Raw genomic sequence first — 25,159 nt, 5'->3', positions numbered from 1 at the left:
CACAGAGGAAGATCATTCTGCTAATGCTACCTGAAATCAAATTGCCCTTTTGATTTCCACAGGTGACTTATAAGGAGCTTACTGGCCAGTAGTTCCCAACCTGGACAAACCTAGGACTAATCAATGATTTTCGTATATGTAAATATTCCTAAAATCTGCTCAAAACTCAATGATTCAGAATCTCAGGAACCTGAGAGTGTGTCTTTTTACATTTCCCATGAGATTCTTATCAGTATCATTATAAGTTTGTGAAGTCATGCATTGGAACCATTGCTGTAGAACATTAAACATCTCTAGGTGTTTTTCAAATGTTCTTAGGTTAAGCTAGGAATTCCTCATTAAATAATGCAGAAATATTTTCAGTCAACAGTTCCCAACCTTTTTGGCACCAGGGACTGGTTTCATGGAAGACAATTTTTCCACCAACTGTTGGGGGTACAGGGGATGGTTTTGGGATGATTCCAACACATTACATTTATTGTGCACTTTATTTCTATTATGATTACATTGTAATATATAATGAAATAATTATACCACTCATCATAATGTAGAATCAGTGGGATTCCTGAACTTGTTTCCTGCAACAAGAGAATCTCATATGGAGGTGATGGGAGACAGTGACAGGTCATCAGGCATTAGACTCTCATAAGGAGTATAACCTAGATCTCTCATGTGTGAGGTTGACAATAAAGTCTGCACTCCTATAAGAATCTAATGCCTTCGTTGATCTGACAGAAGGTGGGGGCTCAGGTGGTTAGAAGAGCAATGGGGAGTGGCTGTGAATACAAATGACATGTTGTTTGCTGGCCGTCTCTCACCTCCTGCTGTGTGGCTGGGTTAACAGGCTATGGATCGGTTGTGGCCTGGAGGTTGGGGATCCCTGCCTTAAGTCTTTTCCAACATAAGTGCAGACTTATCATTGCATTGCTCAAGATAGTAGTCCCTAGCCACATGTGGCTACCGAGCACTTGAAATGTGATTAGTCCAAATTAACATGTGCTACAGTAGAAAATAGACCCTGAATTTCACAGACCTAGAGAAGAAATGTAAACTCTCTCACTAATAGATATAAAACTAATAAATTGTATTGATAAATATTAAATAGATATAAAATCTCATTAACAAATAGATATAAAATTAACTTATATATATATTTATGTTGAAATGCTATTTCGTTATTATGTTGAAATATCTATTTATGTTGAAATGCTATTTTGAATCTGTTGGGTTAAATATAACATATTATTAAGGTTAATTTCACCTGTGTCTTTTTAATCTTTTCAATGTACTTCCTAGAAATGCTAAAATTACATATGCGACTTTCATTATTTACAGCACTGACTAACATGTATACTTATTGATATTCTCATTGTTTAATCACACTATATTCTGGACTCTCACAGTCCTTTGCTCATAATTCTATAAGAAACTTATCACAATATATTCCAATTATCCTTTTACATCTCAGTCTACATTGCCAGTCTGTGAGCAGTTGGGGGGCGGCCCGTCTTGTTCATCTGTCTCCTCTGACCTAGCACGGTGCATGGCACCTGACAGATGTTCATAAACAGCTGATTTCTTTGTTTTCTTGCCCTGGGCCACACGAACTGTTAATTGTAGAGCAAAGGCTCTGACTCAGGTTGCTTGAATTCTGCTCTCATTCGCTATCCATGACATCCTACTGCCTTAAACCCTTTCTCTAAAGATTAGCTCAAGAAGCAAATCGAAGTAAAACTCAAATCAGTCCAATTTACTACTCATTAGCAGTTTTTATGAAGACTGGTTGTGGAAGAGATTGAAACTCAAAACTAATGTGACATTTTGAATTATCTCAAGTTGTCACTTTTCCATGCTGTGCTTCACTCTCATTAGGAAAAGTAATCAAGACCTGGGCCTACTGTTAAACTATGTCCCTCGCCATTATTAAAGCTTAGCACTCGGAGGTATCTAATGTTCATGTTGATGCTACCCTTTTTCTTACTGGCACAATAAGTTGTCTATTCATTTATTCCCTGATTAATGTTTTGGAGTTTCTTCTCTTTCAGACTATGCCCTCAGCCTACCAATTAGGAATACACACTGATTTTTCTCTGAAAGCACTTGTGTTTCCATACATTCAGATTCCTTTATAATGGAGACATCCCATAGTACCTTCTGTTTCCTTTGGGACTGTCTGCTAATATTAGGGCACCCCTGAGACATGCAGAACCCTGGGAAAGTATACCTTTTATATACATTAAAATATAAACAATTGGACCTTAAACGTATTTAGAAATTCACAGGCCTGTTAGGTATATTCAGTTATCTGAATAAAGTTTCAAAATAGTGGATAGAGAACAAATACTTATGCATTTGTTTATGGTCCAATCATTGCATGCAAAAATACTTCATAGTGTGCACCCAAAACCTCTTCCTGTTCAGGCCCAAGAACAATCTCTTGGTGTTCTTTATTGTTAAATGTTCCATTCCTGGCTGATTTCATATCTCCTACTAAGAGAAAAATGCAGCAATGCTGTTATTACTCATAATGACATGGCTCTTTGGTAACTTTTATATTGAAACATGATGAATTTTCTTCCCTCTTCAGTTCTCTAATACCATTTATTTAATGCTGGTTACATTATTACTCATGTAATAATGTAATCATTCATTGTGCCACCCATGAATATTGGCTTCCAATGATTCTCTCAAAGGTTGTTGCTGTTTCATTAATGATCACAAATACAGGTCTTACCCAGAGTACTAAGGAAAATATGAATCACAATTCATTTTCTGATTATTAAATTTACTGTTTAGAATTTTTTACATTCTAGAAACAGGAAAATACTTCTTCCAACTGTGTCTTCTCTTGAACTTATGAAGCCATTTTCACTGCATTCCTGAAGTGTGATATCTTTTCATGTTGACCATCCCTGCTTTCTGCATACCACTACCACCAGCAAGGAGAATGCATGAAGGGCCCAATGGCATGATTTAAAAAAAAAAAAATCCCATTCATTGAAGGAAGGGCCATTCAAAATGCACACTTTAAGGTCATCCAGGAGGAGTAAGGCATTGCCACATCTGTCAGAAGCAGGAAAAGTCATTGATTAGAATGGGTCCTTAGTGTGGCAGAAAAATGGTTTCAAAAGCTCTCAGAAAGGAGGGTTAGGGAGATAGGTGAGGCCATCCCAGGAGAAGTGCCTGATACCTGGCATAGAACCTGTAGAGAGGTTGGGATGGAGCCCTGGTTGTCAGTTGGAGACTATGCTTACAGGGTTAAAGATACCTGCTGCCATCATCACAGCCCTTTAGTGCCATGGACCACAGGTGGCACCACAATTAGAACATAGTTGGGCCTGAGTGGATGCATGGGCCCATTCATGCAGCATAAGGCCAAGGACTGGAGTTGAACCCCAACTCTTTCCATAGCCAGAGCCCTGAGTTCATCTTATGTCATATGGGAATAAGAATCATCCAAAATCTCTCCTGATCCTCCAAAGGAAGTACCATGCTGGCCAGCAGGAACAATCTTCTCATCACGTCACTCTTCTGGCTCTGAGTCCCAGTCCAGGATTCTAAGATGATCTCAGAGGCATGCATCCCAGAGCTCCTCAGAAAATCTGGGTGGTCATATCATGGGGTCAGAGAACAGAACAGGAGAGCACTGCAAACAGGATAAAATGGGACCAGGTCAGAGGCAGGTACTGATTCTCCTCCCAATGGCACTACAACCCTGGCCAGTCCCAATAGTGGGAGGAAGAATTAAAAGTTTCAAAGGATGCCCCCAAAGTATTAAGGAGTCCCTGAGGGATTTGGGTGGCACTGGCTACAACATACTGAATTCAGAATAAGGGGCTTTGAAATGCTTTCAAGAGTAGAATAGAGAGAAAAGAATATCCTTAAGGGAAACTATAACATCTTAGAGGAAAAAGGGACATTCATGGGACATTCCAGGTGATGACATGTTTGTAGCTATGCCCCACTTACCACCATTGTTGGTATATCTTAGGTCACATTTTTATAATAATCAAATAAATGTAACTGTGAACCTCTAACTTTCCACTGTGAGAATGTTCTAAAACTCTCCCTGAGTCACCTCTCCAGGGTTTACTCATGATTTTCAGCCTTGGTCCCTCTTGTTTTGCCAGTGTAATAAATAACACTTGAGCATCCACATGAGTCTGGTGCTGAAAGCTGGCTTGGAAATTTGCAATGTTTTATCTCCCAAAAAGCACTTTGGGCTTTTATGAAAATTTGTACACTCCCACCCTATTCCGCTGAGGCTTGTCAAATCAAAAATACATCTTATTTTACATTATATTCCACTAGTGCACCTGATTTGCAGTCTAATAAAATTGTGTAGTTTTGGGCAAGTATTTGTGACATAAAATTGTGATGCTGTCAAAGTTTGTCTGTATCACCCCTTTTTCCCTTCTAGGCCATGTAATATACTAGTAAAAGCAGGGCTTTTGAGTTTCTAAGAAAATAATTCAAATTTGCCTTTATTATTTATTAACTATGAAACACAAACCAGTTACTTAATCTCCTAGATTTGTCCGGGAGTTTCAAGATCACTTCTACCCATCCTAATTCTTAAATGAGATCTTCAGCTGGGTCTAGGAATCAAATTGACACAAGACAAGTTAACAAGAGAGTAGCATATAAGTGTCATTATTTTTACTTGTGCCCGGGGATCACTAAGAGAGCAAAGACCTGAAGAAAATGGTCAAAGCAGAAACTTTTTTATACATTTTAGACAAAGAATAAGAGATTTGTGAAGAAATGACAGAAAGATCTGGCTAGAGACAGTAAATTCTAGGGAAGAATGACTATTAGGAGACCTATGGTGGGAGTGTGTAAAGTTAGTGGAAGACAATAGCTTCTTCAGTAAGTTTACTTGTACAGGTCCATTGCAGCAGTAATTCTGAGTCTCTGGTGATAAGGGTTATATTGTAACACTGGTACAAGGAAGGCACTCTTCTCCAAGGAATTTTTATGGCTTAATATATGTAGGAAGGGACAGGTCTGAAAGCCCTTTCTGCAAACACAGTTTCTCAAGTTCTTTCACCTTAAAATAATTGATATACCAAATCCACACACCTATGGGGGTGATCATCATTAACTCCTGCAGCTTCAATTTTTTTTCTGTAAAATAGAGTTAATAACATCTTTCTAGAATGGTAATTGTGAAGATTGAATAGTTCATGAAAAGTCCTTGGCAAATAAGAGGCAAGCAGTGCATACGAGTTTACATTCTTCTTACTTTACTTTGCCAATGACCTCTGGCCTCCCATATCCAAGCATAGAGTGTTCCTGGCTACCCAATGCCCATTGATTTGGTATCTTGGCTTCAGACAAGTCCATGCTCATACTTCTGACTACACATTCCATTCTTCCAAAGCAATTGATGGCATTTGATTCTCTTGGAAGTTCTGTGTTGTTCGTGACAATAGCAAGAATAAAAGATTAGTTTAGAGGCTAGCCAAGTTCCAACCTAAGCTAGGAGCAAGGTCTGGTTTCACCACTGATTAGTGATTACCTGGGTTAACCAGGTAAATCTTGCAATTCAGAATAACATGGTCTGGATCTTTATGCCAAAAGCAGTAGCAACAAACAATGAATATTTAGCTTTGACCTTTCACCCAATGGACTATGTGGGACCCCAAGTACTCCTAGTTCCTTTTCCCAATCCAATCACATTAAAGTGAACTTGCTGCAGCCAATGTGCCAATATCCATTCTCTTGAGTTTGGGAGATAAAAAATTTGAAGACAGTAACTACTTGGGACAATTCTGGCCTTTTAGCCTTCCTTGAGTCAAACATTGTTTTGCAGACCAATGTTTCTCAAACTATACTGCCTATTTCAATATGCTGCACCACCTTTTCAAAATGCACATGCACACTTCCCACCACTGAGAGTCCGAATTAATCTATCTTGGGTAGAGCTTGGGTATTGCTATGTTTTTTTCAATTCAAAGGTGGTTCTAATGTATACCAAATGTTGAGAACCATTGTTAGAGACTGATGATGATATCTGGAGATAATGTTATCCCTTGTTTATATTCAGATCTAATTCAGATCCCAGCCCTTCTGGTATTTTATTAACTATTTTTCCATATAAAACTCAGTTGCCAATTCAGACACCCTATCATTTGGAATACATAATGATGGAGAGATATAGAAATTCAACTGGAAAATTAATTAGCATCTCTAGCCTGTAAGAAAGAAGGATTATATGAGAACAGATAATCTTGAGCAGGAAGTTTGATTCATAAACTGGTCTCTTATTCTATTTTACAAGCTCCAAGGAAGGCTTTGAAAGTTCATGGTTTTTCTCTTTGACATGAGAGAAGAAGCCATTAGGGTATTCTGTAAAACATCCTTAAGCTTCTTAACAAATTCCATTTATAGTTGCATTCTTTAATGTAGCTGAATCTCTTTGGAAATCAATTGCATATGTAGCCTATTCCACTTGGAAAAACAATGATTATTTAAAGTTTACTACTGTGGCAATCACTGAATCTGTTCCCCAATATCTGGATCCCTTTTTCTTTGCTAGCATACAATAGAATTGCATTTCCCCTTCCTTTGAACTCAGGCATAGTCCTGTGGCTTGCTTTGGCCAACAAAATGCAAGTCAAGTCAAGTGTGCCACTGCCTGGAAGAAGACTGAAAGGAAGTTCATCCTTTACCATGTTCCCTTTCTGTCTGTCAACAATGTCCCTGATAGTGATGGTGTCATCAGCTTGGGTTCCAGAGTAACTAAGATAATGACATGAAACACAGTTCCTATTTAGTCCTTGGTGGACAACACTGTTACAGTTTTATGCCCCTGAGATCTGAAGATTGAAACCTCAGCAGCTACCTTTATCTTTTATTTTTTCATCTGTTTCCTTAAAATTTTACACGTGTTAGTCATTTAACTCTTACAGTGTTACAGAAGTCAGTCTTCCTTTTATTAATATTGTTTATGATTTCTGAATTTTCAAAATATCCTTTATTCTTCCATTGAAATTTCTATTTATACTTTATCATTCCACTTAATTTTCTAAATTTTTGCTCTATTATAATGCAAGTCTTTATTCCTTGGTTTTAAGTGTCCATGTCTGAAACTTCGGTAGTTCTCATATAACTTGCAGCTGAAGTGTTGACTAAGATTACCTGAAGGATCAAAATGCAAAGGAGGATAGAAGAGCATTTCCTGTTTTGGTTCCAATACCATATTTTCCTCCCACCCCTAAGAAAACAGTAGCCTACATTCCTAAAGTTATACTCTTTAGATGCTTTAGAGGAGTTTCTGCCAGACCCAGTCAATGAGAAATGGGTTTTACTATTTAAATCTCTTTAACAAATTCTTAATCCTAGCTCTCATTTATTTCTCTATTTCACATTTTATTTCATTTGACTCTCAGAAACCTGATATTCAGTCAAATATTTTAGCTTCCCTTTGACTCTATTCTTTCCTCCCATCTTAGCTTTGGTGTTTATTTGACATTTTTCTTCTAATAAGAATGGAGGCCGGGCGCGGTGGCTCATGCCTGTAATCCCAGCACTTTGGGAGGCCGAAGCGGGTGGATCACGAGGTCAAGAGATTGAGACCATCCTGGTCAAAATGGTGAAACCCCGTCTTACTAAAAATACAAAAAAATTAGCTGGGCACGGTGGTGCGTGCCTGTAATCCCAGCTACTCAGGAGGCTGAGGCAGGAGAATTGCCTGAACCCAGGAGGCGGAGGTTGCGGTGAGCCAAGATCTCGCCATTGCACTCCAGCCTGGGTAACAAGAGCGAAACTCCGTCTCAAAAAAAAAGAATGGAAGACAATGTTTCTGTGTGGTTCCACTATACCTCCCCCTATGGTCAATGGAATGGATCACATTCTTGTTGGCATCCAACATTTTACTCGTCCTATTGGCCTTCTTGAGCACATTAACAAACAGAGATAAATACTGCATTTTCTTCTTAATCTATATAAGTCTAATTGCTTCAGCAGCATGGCTGTTAATTTTATCCTTACCTCTGATGTTTAATAAACTATTTTCTGAAATAGATTTTATATTTCTTGTTTTGAATAACAAATCTGAAAATTTAAGCCCGGAAAACGTTTTTTGTTTTTTTTTTCTGAAGATGTGGAGATTCCTACCCAATGGAAAATTGCTTCAGCATTTATATATAATTTAACCAATCAAATCTAAACTGCCTCAAATTCCAAGTGTAGGGCAATGGCATATATATTATTAATAATTCTATGGGTTAGTTCATGATGTATATCTTGCTGAGCTACTTAAAGATATAGTATATGAGTGATTTATGGAATTGAAAGTTTTGGCTGGGCATGGTGGCTCATGCCTGTAATTTCAGCACTTTGGGAGGCTGAAGTGGGAGGATCACTTGAGGCCAGGAGTTTGAGACCAGCCTGCACAACATAGTAATACCCTGTATCTACAAAACATACAAAAACTAATCATGTGGTGGTGTACACTTGTCATCCCAGCTACTTGGGAGGCTGAGTAGGGAGGATCACTTGAGCCCAAAGTTTGAGGCTACAGTGAGCTATGATCATCATTGCATTCCAGCCTGGGTGACAGAGGAAAACCCTATTTCAAAATTAATAAATAAATAAGTTTTTAAAAAAATAACTCAAATAACTCTAATTGCATTGATAGGAGATGGGAAAATATCAAACCAAATAAATGGGTTTTTTTAAATAGAACTGATTTGCTCTAATAAAATATAAGGGACCTATATAAAGCAGTAATAGTGACATTCCTAATTGCTAAAGATAGCTCTACTGGTGAGTGCTGCACAATTACTATAAAGATAGAATGAAATAAGAAAGTTTGTCTGTTACTACTCATACCCATTTAGTTGTTCTTCTATGGTGTCTCAGCAAAACTCCAATCTTGCTTGCTTGAGTTCTAGTTATAGTGCAGACCTAAACCAGAAGCAGAAGCTTTTAAGTGGATAACAGAAGCCACATGGTTCACAGCTATTCCTGTTCAGTGGTTATTTCAAACTATCCCAACTCCTACTATTGCTAAGGCTTTTCCTTCATGGTATCTCTACCCTACAAGCCCCCTGCCCTCTAGTTTATGGATATGGATGGGTAACAAATGTTCCAGACCATATTATTATTTCTATGGGAGTAAAGATGATGTAATAGCTGGGCTATCTCAAGGAAAAAAGTGGCATTTCAAACTCTAAAATTAACAGGAATTATGACCACATTCAGCAACAAGAAGTCAAATTTGTACTTTGCATAGCTTCCACAAAGAATGGCCAGTCATAGTAAATATCTTTTTAAAATTCTTTTTTAATGGTCTCCGTTCTGAGGGGATAAGTGTTCTGCCCTTCTATCCACATGGTCTTTCTTCCTCTTCAGTCTTTTCCAGTTTCTGGCATCTTTTATCTAGTCTCTTCAAGTAGGAAACTAGCTCTACAAGTCCATATTTATATCTTTTTGTCTTGGGCTTGAACTAATAACATTTTTACCTTAGAGTTCAATATTTTCTACTCTTAATTCTGGTTCTGCTATGGATGATCCAAGTTTACATATGCAAATTATAGGTATATAAGAGAAGGAAGTTCATGAGCACGGTCAGTACAGAAGCAAGCCAATTAATACTTGGGATACTGGCCAGATACTTAAAGCCAGCATGTGCTGTGAAATGTCACTAGATTTTATACTCCAGAGGGGTCAGGGATTTTTGTCTGTTTGGTTCACTTCTGTATCTCTAGCATCTAGATCAGTTCTTGTCACACAAAAGCTACTGCACAAATATTATGTTAATATATGAATAAAATAATAAATAAATAAATCAGCTTTGTCATTTGTTGAATAAGCTGAATTAGTTCAAATAAGTATCTTATCCTTTCTGTGACTTGGTATATTAACTTCATAAGTAAACTTCTACTGTTAGATATTTTAAAAATAAATTTCTCAAGGTCTAGAATCTTCAGTTCCATATAACTAATATCTAGAATAGTACCTAATAAATGTTTGTGGAGGCAAGAAAAAAAGGAATAAAGTTCAAAAAAAAGAGAAAAGAAAGAAGGAAGAAGATAAAAATGATGGAGAGGAAAGGAGTAAAGAAGGAAAGTTAAAATAGAGATGGAGGAAAGAACAACATAATTATAAAAAGAAAGGTGAATATTCATTTAACAGTTTTATACAGAAGATGAAAGAAAATGATAACCTTGCATGCTAATGTCTGAGGTGTGGAGTCAGAGAAAGAAGGGACAATTTTTGGTAGAGATGAGAGGAGTTAATTATTTATTTGATGACCATGAGTAGTAAATTTTATCTTTAAAAAAATTTTAGAGACCACAACAATTTTTATATTGGCAATTTGGTACCATATACTCAGGTAGGCCAGAGAAAAGAGACATTTATCAATGAACATGACATTGCTTTACGTGGACTGCTTCCAGAATAAATAAAATGTGCATGCCTAGTGGTTAAAGTTTAGTCCTATTTTGAGGAAGTTGTACTTGATAATACCTCATAAGAACCATCTCAAACCTATGGTGATTTATATGAAGTCTCATAGAAAACAGAGTTTTGGACTATTTAAGAAAGATGGTCTGAAAATTAATGGAAATATGCTGGTGAAAATGAATGGAAAAACTGTTTCAATTTCAAATTCCACCAGAACTCAGATGGGGTCTTTCTGAAAGTTTATTGGGAAACACTTTTCTTTATCCTATGAAAAATCTTTGCCACCTTTTAAAAATATAGACTTTTATCTACAAATATTGGACAAATTTTGTTGTAAATTGACACTATGTATGTAGTTAAATATTCTGGCCAAAGCTAAAATGTTCAGCATATAGCTAACTTGGTTGCAATACAGTCATTTGGAGATAAGTGAACATTTTGCAATTGTTAAAAAAAAGTAGCAAAAAACATGATTTTTCCTATCAACTGCCTAAAAGTTTAACATACTCATTTGCTTGCCAGTGATTAAACATCTCCATACATGTGTGTGTAGACACACATATGACCTTTAATTAAAAGCTGCTTTTAATCCATATAGAGTTCAAAAACAAAATTAAACATTGTGGAGGATAATGAAACTTAATTTTAGATTGGCTGGGCATGATGGCTCATGCCTACAATCTCAGCACTTTGGGAGGCTGAGGCAGGCTAATTGCCTGAGACCAAGAGTTTGAGACTAGCCTTGGCAACATGGCAAGACCCCATCTCTAAAAAAAAATACAAAAATTAGCTGGGTGTGATGACACCATGCCTGTAGTCTCAGCTGCTTGGGAGGTTGATGTAGGAGGATCACTTTAACCCAGGAGTTTGAGGCTGCAGGGAGCCATGATCAAACTATTGCACTCTAGCCTAGACAACAGAGCAAGACTCCAACTCAAAAAAAAAAAATTAAATTTCTTTTCAAGGACAGCAATTCTCCTTGTACCATGCATTTCCCATTTCATAATATATAGTTATTCATGACTATATAGTCACAATTAATAAATATTGTGTACCTATTGACACAGACAGGAGACAGGAAAATACTAGGTAGAAGAGGGTGGTTCCCCAGAAAAGGCCCCACTCTCAACCCTGGTAACCCGTGACCATAAGTGGGAACAGGCATTCCTGTTTTTGCACCCAAATGTTGCATTTTGGTCCACCACGTCACCTATTCTGTACCCATATAAATGCCAAACCCACACTTCATGAAGAGATGAGCAGAAGAGCCAAGCAGCAGAAGAACAGCATGGCAGAGGAGAGAAGAGAAGGAGCATCTGAACATCAAGAGGAGTCCAGCTAGGGATAGCCAGAGAGGAGTTTGACCACAGGACGGCCAAACCCCAGGGGAAGATTATCTTCCCACTCCATTCCACTTTCAGCTTCCCATCCCACCAACTGAAAGCCACCTCCACCACTCAGTAAAACCCCCACACTCACTACTCTTCAAGTCCATAGGTAAGCTGATTCTTCCAGGATGCTAGACAAGGCCCTGGGTATCAAGGGGGCATTGAGATGTGGACTTAAGCCATCTGTGGACAGCAGAGCTAAAAGAGCATTGTAACACTGGGGCTTCAAGAATCACAGGCACTCAACCCTAGACACTGCTGTGGGACCAGAGTCAAAAAACACTCATCTCAGTTCATGCAGCTGCCCATCTGCATACTCCCCCTCCTGTAAGGGGTTTGAGCTCATGGTGGCCAAACAGACAGCCACGCCCCTGTCACATATCCTGCAAGGTGGGTCAGGGAACTCTCCCATCTCACTATTATGTATCATACACTTAAACAGACTTCACAATGGTTTATGGAGATGGGAGACTTAAAGAAAAGACATGATATAATGTCAAATAGTAATATGTTCTGTGAAGAAAAATAAAGCAGTGTGATATGGTTTGGCAGTGTCTCCACCCAAATCTCACACTGAATTATAGTTCCCATAATCCCCACGTGTCATGGCAGAAACCCAGTGGGAGATAATTGAATCATGGGGGACAGTTACCTCTATGTTGTTTTTATGATAGTAAGTTCTCATGAGATCTGGTGGCTTGTAAGGGGCTTTTCTTCTTCTGCTTCTGCTTGTGACCATGTGAAGAAGGATGTGTTTGCTTCCTCTTCCCCCATGATTATAAGTTTTTTGATGCCACCCCAGCCATGCAGAACTATGAGTCAATTAAACTTCTTTACTTTATAAATTACCCAGTGTCAGGTAGGTCTTTATTAGCAGCATGAGAACAAACTACTATGGTAAATTGGTATCACAGAGAGTGGGATGCTGCTATAAAGATATCCAAAAATCTGAAAGCAATGTTGGAACTGGGTAACAGGCAGAGATTGGAACAGTTTGGAGGGTCCAGAAGAAGAGAGGAAAATGTGGGAAAGTTTGGAACTTCCTAGAGACTTGTTGAATGGTTTTGACCAAATGCTGATAGTGATAGGGACAACAAAGTACAGCCTAAAGTGGTCTCAGGTAGAGATGAGGAACTTGTTGGGAATTGGAGTAAAGGTCAGTTTTGCTATGCTTTAGCAAAGAGGCTGGAGGCTTTTTACCCCTCCCCTAGAGATCTGTGGAACTTTGAACTTGAGATGCTTTAGGGTATCTGGTGAAAAAAATTTCTAATCAGCAAAGCACTCAAGAAATGACAGAGCATAAAAGTTTGAAAAAACTGCAGCCTGAAAATGATGCAGTAGAAAAGAAAAACCCATTTCCTGGGGAGAAATTCAAGCCTGCTGCATAAATGTGCGTAAGTAATGAGGAGCCAAATGGCTACTCATCAGTACGATGGGGAAAATGCCTGCAAGGCACATCAGAGACCTTAGCAGCAGTTCCCTCCCATCACAGGCCTGGAGGCCTAGGAGGGAAAAATAAGTTTCCTAAGCCAGGTTCAGGGCCTCCCTGCTGTGTGCAGCCTCAGGATTTGGTGGCTTGGTGTCCTGTGTCCCCACTGCTCCAGCCATGACCAAAAAGGGCCAAGGTACAGCTCAGGCCATTGCTTCAGAGGGTGCAAGCCCCAAGCCTTGGCAATTTCTACATGGTGTTGAGCTTGCAGATGTACAGAAGTAAATAACTGAGCTTTGGGAATCTCTACCTAGATTTTAGAGGATGTATGGAAACACCTGGATATCCAGGGAGAAGTCTGCTACAGGGGCAAAGTCCTTATGGAGGTCCTTGACTAGGTCATGTAGAAGGGAAATGTGGGGTTGGAGCCCCCACACAGACTCCTCATTGGGACACTGCCTAGTGTAGCTGTGAGTAGAGGGCCACCATCCTCCACACTCCAAAATGGAAAATCCACTGACAGCTTGTACTGTGCACCGGGAAAAGCTGCAGAAACTTAACACCAGCCTGTGAAATCAGCTCGGAGGCAGGCTGTACCCTGCAAAGCCACAGGGGTGGAGCTTCCCAAGGCCATGGGAGCCCACCTTTTGCATCAGGGTGACCTAAATGCCAGACATGAAGTCAAATGAGATCATTTTAGAGCTATGAGGTTTGACTGCCCTGCTGGAGTTCAGACTTGCATGGGGTCTATAGCCCCTTCATTTTGGCCAATTTCTCCCATTTGCAATGGGTACATTTACTCAATGCCTCTACTCCCATTGTATCTAGAAAGTAATTAACCTGCTTTCAGTTTTACAGGCCCATAGGCAGAAGGGACTTGCCTTGTGTCAGATGAGACTTTGGACTTGGACTTTAGGGTTAATGCTGGAATAAGCTAAGACTTTGGGAAACTGTTGGAAAGGTAAGATTGTGTTTTAAAATATAAAGACAGGAGATATGGGAAGGACTGGGGTGGAATGATATGGTTTTTCTGTGTCCCCACCCAATCTCATCTTGAATTGCAGTTTCCATAATCCCCAAGTGTCATGGCAAGGACCCGGGGGGAAGTAATTAAATCACGGGGGCAGTTACCTCCATGCTGTTCTTGTGATAGTGCGTTCTCACAAGACTGGATGGTTTTATAAGGGGCTTTTCCATGTGAAGAAGAACATAATTGCTTCCCCTTCTGCCATGATTGCAAGTTTCCTTAGGCCTGTGTGGAACTGTGAGTCAATTAAATCTCTTCCCTTTATAAATTGTCCAGTCTCAAGGTATGACTTTATTAGCAGTATAAGAATGGACTAGTACACAGCATATAAAGAAATGTGGTGGAAAATTTATTTTAGACAGGCTAATAATGGAATGTTTTTCTCAGGTAACATGTGAGCAGACTTGAAAGAAGTTGGGGAGTTAGCCAAGTGGCTATTTGGAAGCCATTATGGGCAGAGATAATGAAAGGCTAAAATAGTGGCATCAAGTTTGAGGAACATTCAGTAGCTGTCATGACTAACACTGAATCAGTAAGGGAGAGAGTAGGAAGAGAATAGGTCACAAGATAGCCAGAGCCTACTTCTTATGAGCAGTGATTTCTCAACAAGTGGGAAGGAAGCAGGTCATCCCTCCAGAGGGCTTTTGACAGTGGCTGGAGACATTTTTGGTTGTTATAACTTTCAGGGAGTTCTGTTGACATCTAGTGGGCAGAGGCCAGAGATGCTGCTAAACATCCTACAATGCATAGAACAGCCAGCCCACAGCAAAGAATTATCCCACTCAAAATGTTAATAGTGCTTAGATTGAGAAACCCTGATAGAGGACACTGATTTTCAATTCTGTATGCACAACAGATTCACCTAAAGAGCTTTTAGAAATATTGTACCTGGGGTCTTACCCAGAGAGTCTAGTTGGCTTTAGGGTCCAGGCATCCATCTTTTTCAAATGTAGATAAAGGATCAGAAAACTAATGTTAGGCAAGATAAGCATTCACCATGCTCAAAGTCAATTAAATGTCTAATTGCTTTCTTTCTTTCTAGACTACAAGTCTCATGAGGCCTGGGACCCTGATTTTCTTGTTCTCAGCAGTATCTCATTCTAGCACAGTAACACACAGCAGAAAGAAGAGAATTGAAATTGAAATGTGAAATCAAAGCACTACATATAATGATTTAACGATCCTCATAAATGCTTTATAAGTGACTTAAATCAAAATGGTCAACAAAAGAGTTAGTTAGAACTTCTTACTTAAGCAATAAGGTTTTAGCATCCAAGTTGCTGCAGTTAAAATTTTTTATTACCCACTTTCTTCCAGGACTAAGCAATGTCACAAACCTCTACTGGCTCCAATTTCTTCTATGTATTAAATACATATACCTGGTTATGCCTAGTACTTCCTGTATCTTAAAATGGTTTGTCATCATGGCTACCTGGGTTGATATAAAGGATTTGAAATTTTATTGTTTGATTGGTTTTTTGTTTTGTTTTGTTTTGCTTTGCTTTTGAGACAGGGTCTTGATCTGTCACTCAGGTTGGAGTGCAGTGGCACTATCACAACTCACTGAAGCCTCAAATTTCAGGGCTTAAGGAATCCTTCCACATCAGCCTCCCAAGGAATGTGGACCACAGTTGCCCAGTTAAATATTTTTATTTTTGTAGAGACAGGGGTCTTGCTTTGTTCCCAAGGCTGGTCTCAAATTCTTGGGCTTAAAGAATCCTCCCTCTTGGCCTTCCAGTATGCTGGGGTTATAGGTGTGAGCCACCATGCTAGGCTGACAAGCAATACTTTTGTCCCATGATTTCAAGGGAAGCTTCAGCAATGAGATGAGGATATAAGAAGTCAGAAGAAGCTAATCTATTGATGCTAGGCAACAAGCAATACTTTTGTCCCATGATTTCAAGGGAAGCTTCAGCAATGAGATGAGGATATAAGAAGTCAGAAGAAGCTAAGAACTCACAAAATTAAAACAGAGAAAAGGGGAGGCGTCTAAGGGAAGCCATGTGCTAAATAACCAGCATTCTTTCTCTGTCTTATTCTTGTGAATTTTTAGTATTTTTTTTCTTTCCATGTAGCAGCCAATATGATCATTTTAAAATAGTAGTACCCTGCTTAAAACCTCCAATGACTTTTCACAGATATACGATAAAATCTAAACTCTTTAATATGCCCTACAAAGCCTCAGATGATGTGTCCTCTGCCTTTTACATCTCATCTCTTACCAATCTTCTTCCTGCCTACAATGCTTCAGCAATACTGGTTATCTTATGCCCTCTGGTCTGACAAACTATATTTAGTCTAGCCTTAGGGCCTTTGCCCTACCAGGAATCTTGTCCTCCTAAAATAAAAATACACAGAGCTTATCAAGTAAATAACATGATTTGTTATTTAACTGGTAGCTTAAAAAGCATCTTCTCAAAGGAACCTTCCCTGATCATTTAAATAGCTCCAACCACTCTCTATCATAGCACTCCGCTTCACTGCATGTAACACTTGGCTTGATAATTTTCTTCTTTACTTACAAAGTTTTGTGTTTGTTTCCTAATATGGTTTGGCTCTGTGTCACCACACAAATCTCAATTTGAACTGTAATCCGCACGTGTCAGGGAGGGTTCTGGTGATAGGTGACTGAATCATGGGGGTGGATTTCCCCAAGGCTGTTCTCATGACAGTGAGTGAGTTCTCACGAAATATGATGGTTCTAAAAGTGTGGCATTTTCCCCCTCGCTTTCTTTCCTGCCACTGTGTGCTTCTCCTTTGCCTTCCGCCATGATTGTAATTTTCCTGAGGCTTCTCCAGCCATATGGAACTATGAGGCAATTAAACCTCTTTTATTTATAAATTACCCAGTCTCAGGTAATTCTTTACAGCAGTGTGAGAACAGATTAATACATTTTCCTACTCCATCACAACATAAGTGTTAGAGAGTTTAGACTTTGTCTGCCTAGCTCATTATTGTCTCCTCAATACCACAGACAATTCTACCACATAGCAGGCACTCAACTAAGTTTATTAGATGAATAAACTCAAGATTGGTCTCTGAATCTGGAACACTGAATCTGATCCCCAAATACATTTCCCAAGCAACAAAGAGAATAGCCTGAAAAAACTAAACTTACTGTCAAGCCAACAAATCAGAAAAAAACCCATTGTTTCCAAAAAGACAGAACCAGAGACATGTTAATAAGACAATAAATTTTCCTCCAAAATGAATTTAAAGTACATTGTATCAAAGTAAAAGTAAATTTTTAAGCCCAACAACAGCCTGAAATTCTCATGAGTGGGAAGGCTGAGCTAGAATTGGGGGACCCAGGGTTATAACTTTAGCCCCTCTTGGACTGCAGTAGGGAGCAGTCTTCAGCCCTTTCAGAAAAAGGAATCATTATAGCTTTCGTTGGCTCAGAAGAGACCCATACTCCTGGGAGCACAGAAGATACATACAAGAGAGGCAAAAAAAAAAACCAAAAACGGCCATTCTGAGGACAGTGGATACTACAGGAAGAGAAAACACACAGAGAAAGCTTTAGCTGAGGTCAAATTTCATTAAGCTTGAAATTTTATTTAGAAGCAGTTCTGAAGGTGCCAATTATTATTTATCTTGAAATGTACCTCCTATTATAGACATTTATTCATCCCAAATATATTTTTAGAAAAAAAAACCCTCAAATTACTATACAGAGTTCTAAATGAAAAAACTAAAATACCATAAATGTGTAAGCTGGAGAGTATACTATGCCAATTTTTGCAAGGAATTGCTTGCAACAAGTAAATGTCAACTTTAAGATCTCAAAATGGAATATAAGATGGTACTACTGTATTTAATTCATAATGGCATTCAAGAATGCTACAATGAGACACATTACCAAATTGCAAATGATTTCAGGTTCTGTACATACAGATGGTTCTTGCCTAAGGTGTTTAAGTGCTAAGAGTCAATAGGTTAAAACAAATATACTCTAGATGACATTAATTTAAGTTAAAAGTTTTAAAACGGAAAGTGCTCTTCCACTAAATGGTAATGTTGTTCCCTAACAAACTGCTAAATCATGCCCTTGTCAGAAGAAATAAGCCAGAATAACAAAAGATGTGCCCCCAAGAGCCTGAGAGGCAGAGTGTAGCATATTAACTAAATCATGCCTTTCAAACTGCACTGTTCTTCCCTCCTGCGAGGTAGCATATCCAAGCAGGATCTATGCAGTTCCTGTGCTCACACAGCTCAGCACAGATACAACAGGTTACAACAGGAGGGTCTAGAGGCCTGCATGCATGCATAGGAATAAGGGGTCATGCCACCTCTGGTCCTCTGAGATATGAGAGATGCCCTTTAAACCCTGTAAGATACCACCTGATCTAAGGTCTTGAATTCCCAAGAGTGAAAATTGGTGGGAATAAGAGTATTGTGCTCAGACTTTCTTGCTCATTGTAATATCCATAATTTAAAAGCATTGTCCTCACATCAATCCTTCCTAGAGTACATTTCTTCCATTGCGTCATGGGATATTTCCATTATTAATTGGTCTTCTTTCTGAATCAAACACGCACCTTCCCTAAAGACACAATACATTTCCTTCTAGCATGAATGGACCCCTCCCTCCCAATTTTTATTGCTTACCAAACAGATAAAAATGATATAAAAACTGATGCTTGCTCTTATTATAAATAGGTTTTGAATGAAAGCTTAAAGGTGTGCACAGTTTCTCCAAGGAGGAAAGAAGTGTTCATTAACGTCCATATCTGAGGAAGCCTGATCAGGAAGATTCTGTTTTTTATTTCCAGTAGTGACAAAGGTTTTGCAATGATTATTCCCTTCTCTACAAAGCCTATGAGATGTTTGTGACTAGCTTTCTAGTGTCTGAGATCACTGTATGCAGGACTTGCCCTTGAAAATCAGGCATAATGACATAGTCATAGGATCTGGAGGATGGAATAGAGGAAGGTGAGGATGGGTGGTGTAAAAAAATTCATATCAAGTCAGAAGACCTGCATTCAAGTTCTGCTGTTCATCAGTTATCTTCCTTTGCCTCAATTATTTCATCTCTCTGAGCCTCATTTAAATCTGTAAAACCAGGATGATAATGACTAGCTTACAAAGGTATTGCACTGTTACTGCTTTCACTGAACAGATAGTGTCCCCATTCTAAGTGCTTAGAACAAAGAAGCAGGAAGAGCAGGAGAAAGAGAAAAACACTTGGGCACTTTAAAGCCTTAATCATAGTAATGAGAAAAAAAACACAGAAATAGATAATTGGGCGGTAAGATGATATGTCACAGGTTAGATTCTGACAACTGGGACCACATGGACCTAATTCCTCATGACACTATAAAAACATCACAACCACCATAACTACCCTACCATAATTTACAGAGAAAGGAGGAAAGATTCTGTGAAAATTCTGAATTGATTGAAATTTAATCTGAAGTGACTACATTTACTTAGAATCTACTTGGAATAGCTTTTCTGTAACCAAACAAAATGGACATGAAAGGGAGATTAAGTGGTATTCTTAGATCAAGGTCTCTAGAAGTAGACTGTGCACCAAGGTCCATACAAATGAATCATTAGGGAAGTACTGCTGAGAGAAATCAATAAGGGTGACGGGGGAAGCAGAACATAGAGGAGAATGAAGCCAAGTAAGGCTTTAGGCAAAGTCCTGTGAAGAACAGCTTTAGCCTATGCCTCGGAGTGGTCCCGTCCCTTGGATAAGTCTCTCTCACGATTCAGTCATTTGTTAACAGCCACCCTGGATTAATGCAGTCCCCAGTTGCCACCAGTTCTCTGGGCTTCTGGGCAAAGGCATAGTAGTCCAAGGGCATCCTCTGAAGAAGAATCACAGGTGCAAGCTGAGGAAAGGAAAGGCACACTCAAGTTAGAGGAAAAGGGCACAAAGTAGTAAAAGGGATACAAGGGGCTGCAGAAGGAGCATTGAACTGAAGACACAGAAGTGCCAAGTTACACTACTCATCACTGAGAATGCACTCTCAATTATTATTATTGCAATATAACCACAAGATAGAAATATTACAAATATAAATAGAGGACAATCATGGAAGCATGAAGGAGACAGTGACCAATTTTGTTGAGGAAAATAAAAAGATGCTTAACAGACTATGATTCCTCGCTTAAGGGGCCTTTGGATTTACAAAGTGTCTGGAAAAGTGACTGAGTCTAGGGTCAAGGCTCCATCCTGTGGGCTGATTATCTCACATGCCTGGGGACAAAGTCAGAAGTCAAACCCTATCTAAATATGAGCAATGAAGGTCAAGTCAAAAAATCTAAATCCATTTTTAGAAACAAAAGGTTGGGAGTTCAGCAATTATAAGAAGAGTGTTAGAGACAAGGAGCTAGATGATGAAAATTATGCATGAGATCTGCACTTTCATCAGGGGCAGGGCAAGGCAGGGCAGGGTTGTCCTGGGAAATGTGATGGGTGGGTGGTGAGAGACATCAAGGAGGAGCATCCAGATGTCAAGTCAGGATCATGTCTTAATGAAATGTATGTGTTTTCAGATACAAATGGAACATATGGCATTAGAGAAAGAAAAGCTGTGCATGGAGCTAGAAGTTACTGTGGCTTGAATTTAAGAAACAGGTGAAGAGCAGGAGAGGAAGAGGAAGCTGAAGAGGTTATTTTTCAGCCGACTTGTCCAAGACCCTGCAACCATCCTGAAAGATTTTCACCTAATTCAGTGTCCAATAAAGCATTTTATTTTTATTTTTAGGAAGATTATATAGAGGATAGAGTAGAGAGAGGGACAGGTTTGAAGATTGTTGCAAAAGTCCGGGTGAGAGATAATAGACAATGTAACCAACATTCTCCCCAAAGAATTTGTGATCAAGGAACTAGCCCAAAGGAAAATATACCAGACAACTCTTAAAAGTTCTTTATCTGTTTGCATTCTATTTGTTAGTGGTTACTGCTGAGGGAGGAAACAAAAATCTCATCTATTTTTTAGAACTCTGAAAAAGTCTTGATCTTCAAAGTGTCTTGATCTTGTGGAAGATCAAGATACTTGTGATGAAATACAAACTAGATTCCTTTCTAGCAAATAGAAAACAGAAAACTACCTAATGAAATAAAATCCTGGCTTGGGTTTGAGATACTGGGGAACTTATAGTAATGAAATGATTGAAATGCTTCACACTTCAGAGGATATCAACATAAGTTGGCTACACAATGGTCAAATGATAATTTATAGTAAGTAAAAGTCATTAATGGATGATAAGATCACAGAAAATATAAGCACCTACCTATTAGATTTGAGATAAGGGGCAAGATCAAGGAGCTACTTGGGGCTAGAATCAATAGAACTTGATTGCAGATTGCACACATGAAATGAGGGAGATGGAAGAGTCTATGAGGAGGCTTGACAATTGGAACTGAAGGAGGAGGAGCAATATGGGAAGAGTGAGGCAAATGGAGAACGCACTTTTGCGCATGCTCAGCATTCAAGTTGAAGGTGCTGAGTATGTGGTTGGAAATATATGTTCACTTCAGAGAAAAGGTGGCTCTAGAGCTATAAATGTAAGATTATCACTATTTAGATTGTACCTCAGTCCTAGAATGAGTGGAAGTTTAAAGAGAGAAAACAAACATTCTAAGAATAGAATTGCGGGAAGCTGCATTTCATGGAAAAAGGAAGATTTAATAAAGGATATTATTTGAGTGGCCGGAAAGGTAAGAAACTAGTGGTATTCTGTAAGCCAACAAAAGAGTGTCCAGAATGAAAATGCAACTATGATGGCCTAGGCCTGATGATGGCCCCACTGTTTACTCACTGTTTTAAAGGCAAGTAATTTAAGTTCTTTGTGCCTAAATTTCCTCATTTATAAAATGGGAATAATAACACCTACTTTATATGGTTGTTCTGTGAACTAAATAATTTAGTATATGGAAAGTGTTTAGAGCAGGGCTAGGCAAAGAGCAAATGCTATGTGTGTTAGTAAAAAGAAAAAAAAAGTGATGCAGAGGCATCACGTTAAGTAAATTAGTTAATGCCCGAACATAGTTCATTGGATTTAACTATTAGGAGGTTGTTGTTATGGGTGAAAGGTACTGTATATAAAAGCACACACATATAGTTATTTAAAACATTTTTCCTTTTTGCTTATCATTTAGGAGTTTGTGAAGATGAGAGAGAAAATGATGGTAATGTCTTTATAAAGAAAAAAATTAAAAGTGCTAACCCATGTTCCCAAAATACCAAAAACTAGATTAAGGGTGAATTTGATACAGTAAACTAAAGTATAGAATTATCGCCCACACAAATTTAAAAGACACATGGAGTTTTTGTTATAACAATATTAGGTGTCTGAAATATCACTGGAGTTATTTTAGAAATACAGATGGTCAGACAGATGTATGCTGTATGCGATTATGTGAAAAATAAGTCACGCAAATTATAGCTGGGATAGTAACCCTAAATTTATACATCTTTCTGATTACACCATTTAATGAAAAATAGATACATCTCTGCAGAATATAAATATTTATTTATGAGCACTAAAATGTATAAGTATCATATTATATAATTTATGGCCAGAAATTATTCTTCATACTTAACACTTATTGTTTATTGTGTGCCAGCAACTACTAAGTATGTTATATGTATTCATCCATTTAAAAGTCACACCAACCCAGTGAGGTAGTTATTATTGACAACTCCATTTCACATGCAAGGAAACAGATACAGAGAAGTCAAGCAATGCCTTTGGTTGCAAACCTAGTAGGCAGCACAGTGAAGAAAGAATCCAAGTAGGCTTGGCTCCAGAGCCCATGCATTTAGCTGTTGTGCTACACTGCCTCTAGAATGAGGAGTAAATAAAAACAAATAAGATAAAAAGAAGAGTCCATGTTACCTTTCAGAGATCTGTCATATTTTGTTACGTACTAAATTGTGTTCCCCACAAATTCATATATTGAAGCTCTAGTCCCCAGTACCTCCGAATGAGGCAGTTTTTGGAGATAGGGCTTTTAAAGAGGTAATTAAGTTTAAATGACATCACATGGGTGGCCCTAATCCAATCTGATTGGGATCCTAGGAAGAAAAGAAAATTTGGACACACAGAGAGACCCCAGGGTTGCACATACAGAGAAAAGACCATGTGAGGACACAGCAAAAAAACAGCCATCTGCAAGCCAAGGGGAGAGGCTTTGGTGGGGACCAAATCTGCTGACAACCTGACCTTGGATTTCCAGCCTCCAGAGCTGTGAGAAATACATTTCTATGAAAACAAATTTCTAATAAATAGTATATAATACTGTGTTATAGCAGTCCAAACTGACTAAGAATCATGTGAGCCTATTCCTCATAATACATCTCCATTTGCATGTATTAAATGGATGAATATATATGTGTGAATGTGTGTGTCTGTATCTTTACCAGTTTGTTCTCACACTACTATAAAGAAATACTTGAGATTGAGTAATTTATAAAGGAAAGATGTTTAATTGACTCACAGTTCCACATGGCTGAGGAGGCCTCAGAAAACTTACAATCATGGCAGAAGAGGAAGAGGAAGCAAGGCATGTCTAATACAGCAGCAGGAGAGGCAGAGACAACTGCCACTTAAAACCATCAGCTCTCATGAGAACTCTGTCACTATCATGAGAACACTATGGGGGAAATCCACCCTTATGATCCAATCACGTCCCACATGGCCCCTTCCCTGACATGTGGGGATTACAATTGGAGATGACATTTGGGTGGGGACACAGAGCCAAATCAAATCAGTATCTTTGCTTTTTTTCTTATTCTCTTATTCACATAACACGTATTTATTTTATATCATAGTATTTAAAATTATTGAGTTTACATTATAGTATTTACATTATAGGATATTAAAAGGAAGAGAAAACATCACTCAAATTTACTTCCAGCCAGGCAAGGTTGCTCACGCCTGTAATCCCAGCACTTTGGGAGGCGGATCACTTGAGGTCAGGAGTTTGAGACCGGCCTGATCAACATGGTGAAACCCTGTCTCCACTAAAAAAACAAAAATTAGCCAGGTGTGGTTGTAGGTACCTGTAATCCCAGCTACTCCAGAGGCTGAGGTAGGAAAATCACTTGAACCAGGGAGGTAGAGGTTGCAGTGAGCTGAGATAATGCCATTGCACTACAGCCTGGGTGACAAGAGCAAAACTCAGTCTCAAAAAAGAAAAGAAAAATTTACCTCCTCGTGTAGGAAAAGGGTTGGTCTGGTGTTTTTTTGTACACAGGATAGTTGTACCATGTTAGATAGAATTATGACATTATTATTATCTTCATCTGGAGATTAAGTATGGTTTAGGAAGATGTGTGTGGGTGCTGAGTTGACAAGGAGTAGACTTGTGGTGGTTAATTTTATGTGTCAACTTGAGTGGGCTACAAGGTCACCAGAGTAAACACGTTTCTCAGCATGTCTATGAGGGTGTTTTTGGATAAGATTAGAAGTTGAATCAGGGGATTTAGTAAAGTGATTGCCCTCCCCAACGTTAATGGCATCATGTAATCCACTGAGGTCCTTAGAACAAAAGGCAAAGGAAGGAGAGATTTCTTCCTTTCTTTCCTGTCTCACACTTGAGCAGGGACATCTCATTTTATATTCTCCTGCCCTCAGACTAGGATTTACATCATTGGCTTTTCTGGTTCTAAGGCTTTCAGACTCAGACTGAATTATGCCACTGGATTTCCTGAATATCCACCTTGCAGATAGCAGATTGTTATACTTGTCATCCACAATTGCATGAGCCAGGTCCTCATAATACATCTCATACATCTCTCTCTCTGTCCTTATGTAGAGAGGGCCAAGTACAAGCAGGCAATAAAAACTAAAGAAAAATTCTGCCTATATATAAATATATAGAGATACATATATACATATTTATGTGTGTGTGTGTGTGTGTGTGTGTGTGTGTGTGT

General features: G+C 38.7%; 1 long non-coding RNA gene across 4 annotated transcripts in view; it reads right to left on the bottom strand.

The window, feature by feature from the left end:
* Nucleotides 1–469: 469 nt before the first annotated feature.
* The window catches only part of LOC103794506 (uncharacterized), a 95,970-nt gene continuing 71,280 nt past the window's right edge, over nucleotides 470–25,159 (bottom strand). For all 4 annotated transcript variants that reach the window (XR_013520177.1, XR_013520178.1, XR_013520176.1 and 1 more), the window contains 2 exons: nucleotides 8,839–8,913; nucleotides 470–3,646 (listed from right to left, as the gene is read on the bottom strand). This is a non-coding gene — a long non-coding RNA (uncharacterized LOC103794506). The remainder of the gene's footprint in view (nucleotides 3,647–8,838; nucleotides 8,914–25,159) is intronic.

The sequence above is a fragment of the Callithrix jacchus genome, chromosome 7 (genome assembly GCF_049354715.1).
Source record: "Callithrix jacchus isolate 240 chromosome 7, calJac240_pri, whole genome shotgun sequence".
In the NCBI taxonomy this organism is placed as follows: domain Eukaryota; kingdom Metazoa; phylum Chordata; class Mammalia; order Primates; family Cebidae; genus Callithrix; species Callithrix jacchus.
This window is presented reverse-complemented; position numbering and strand designations above follow the sequence as displayed.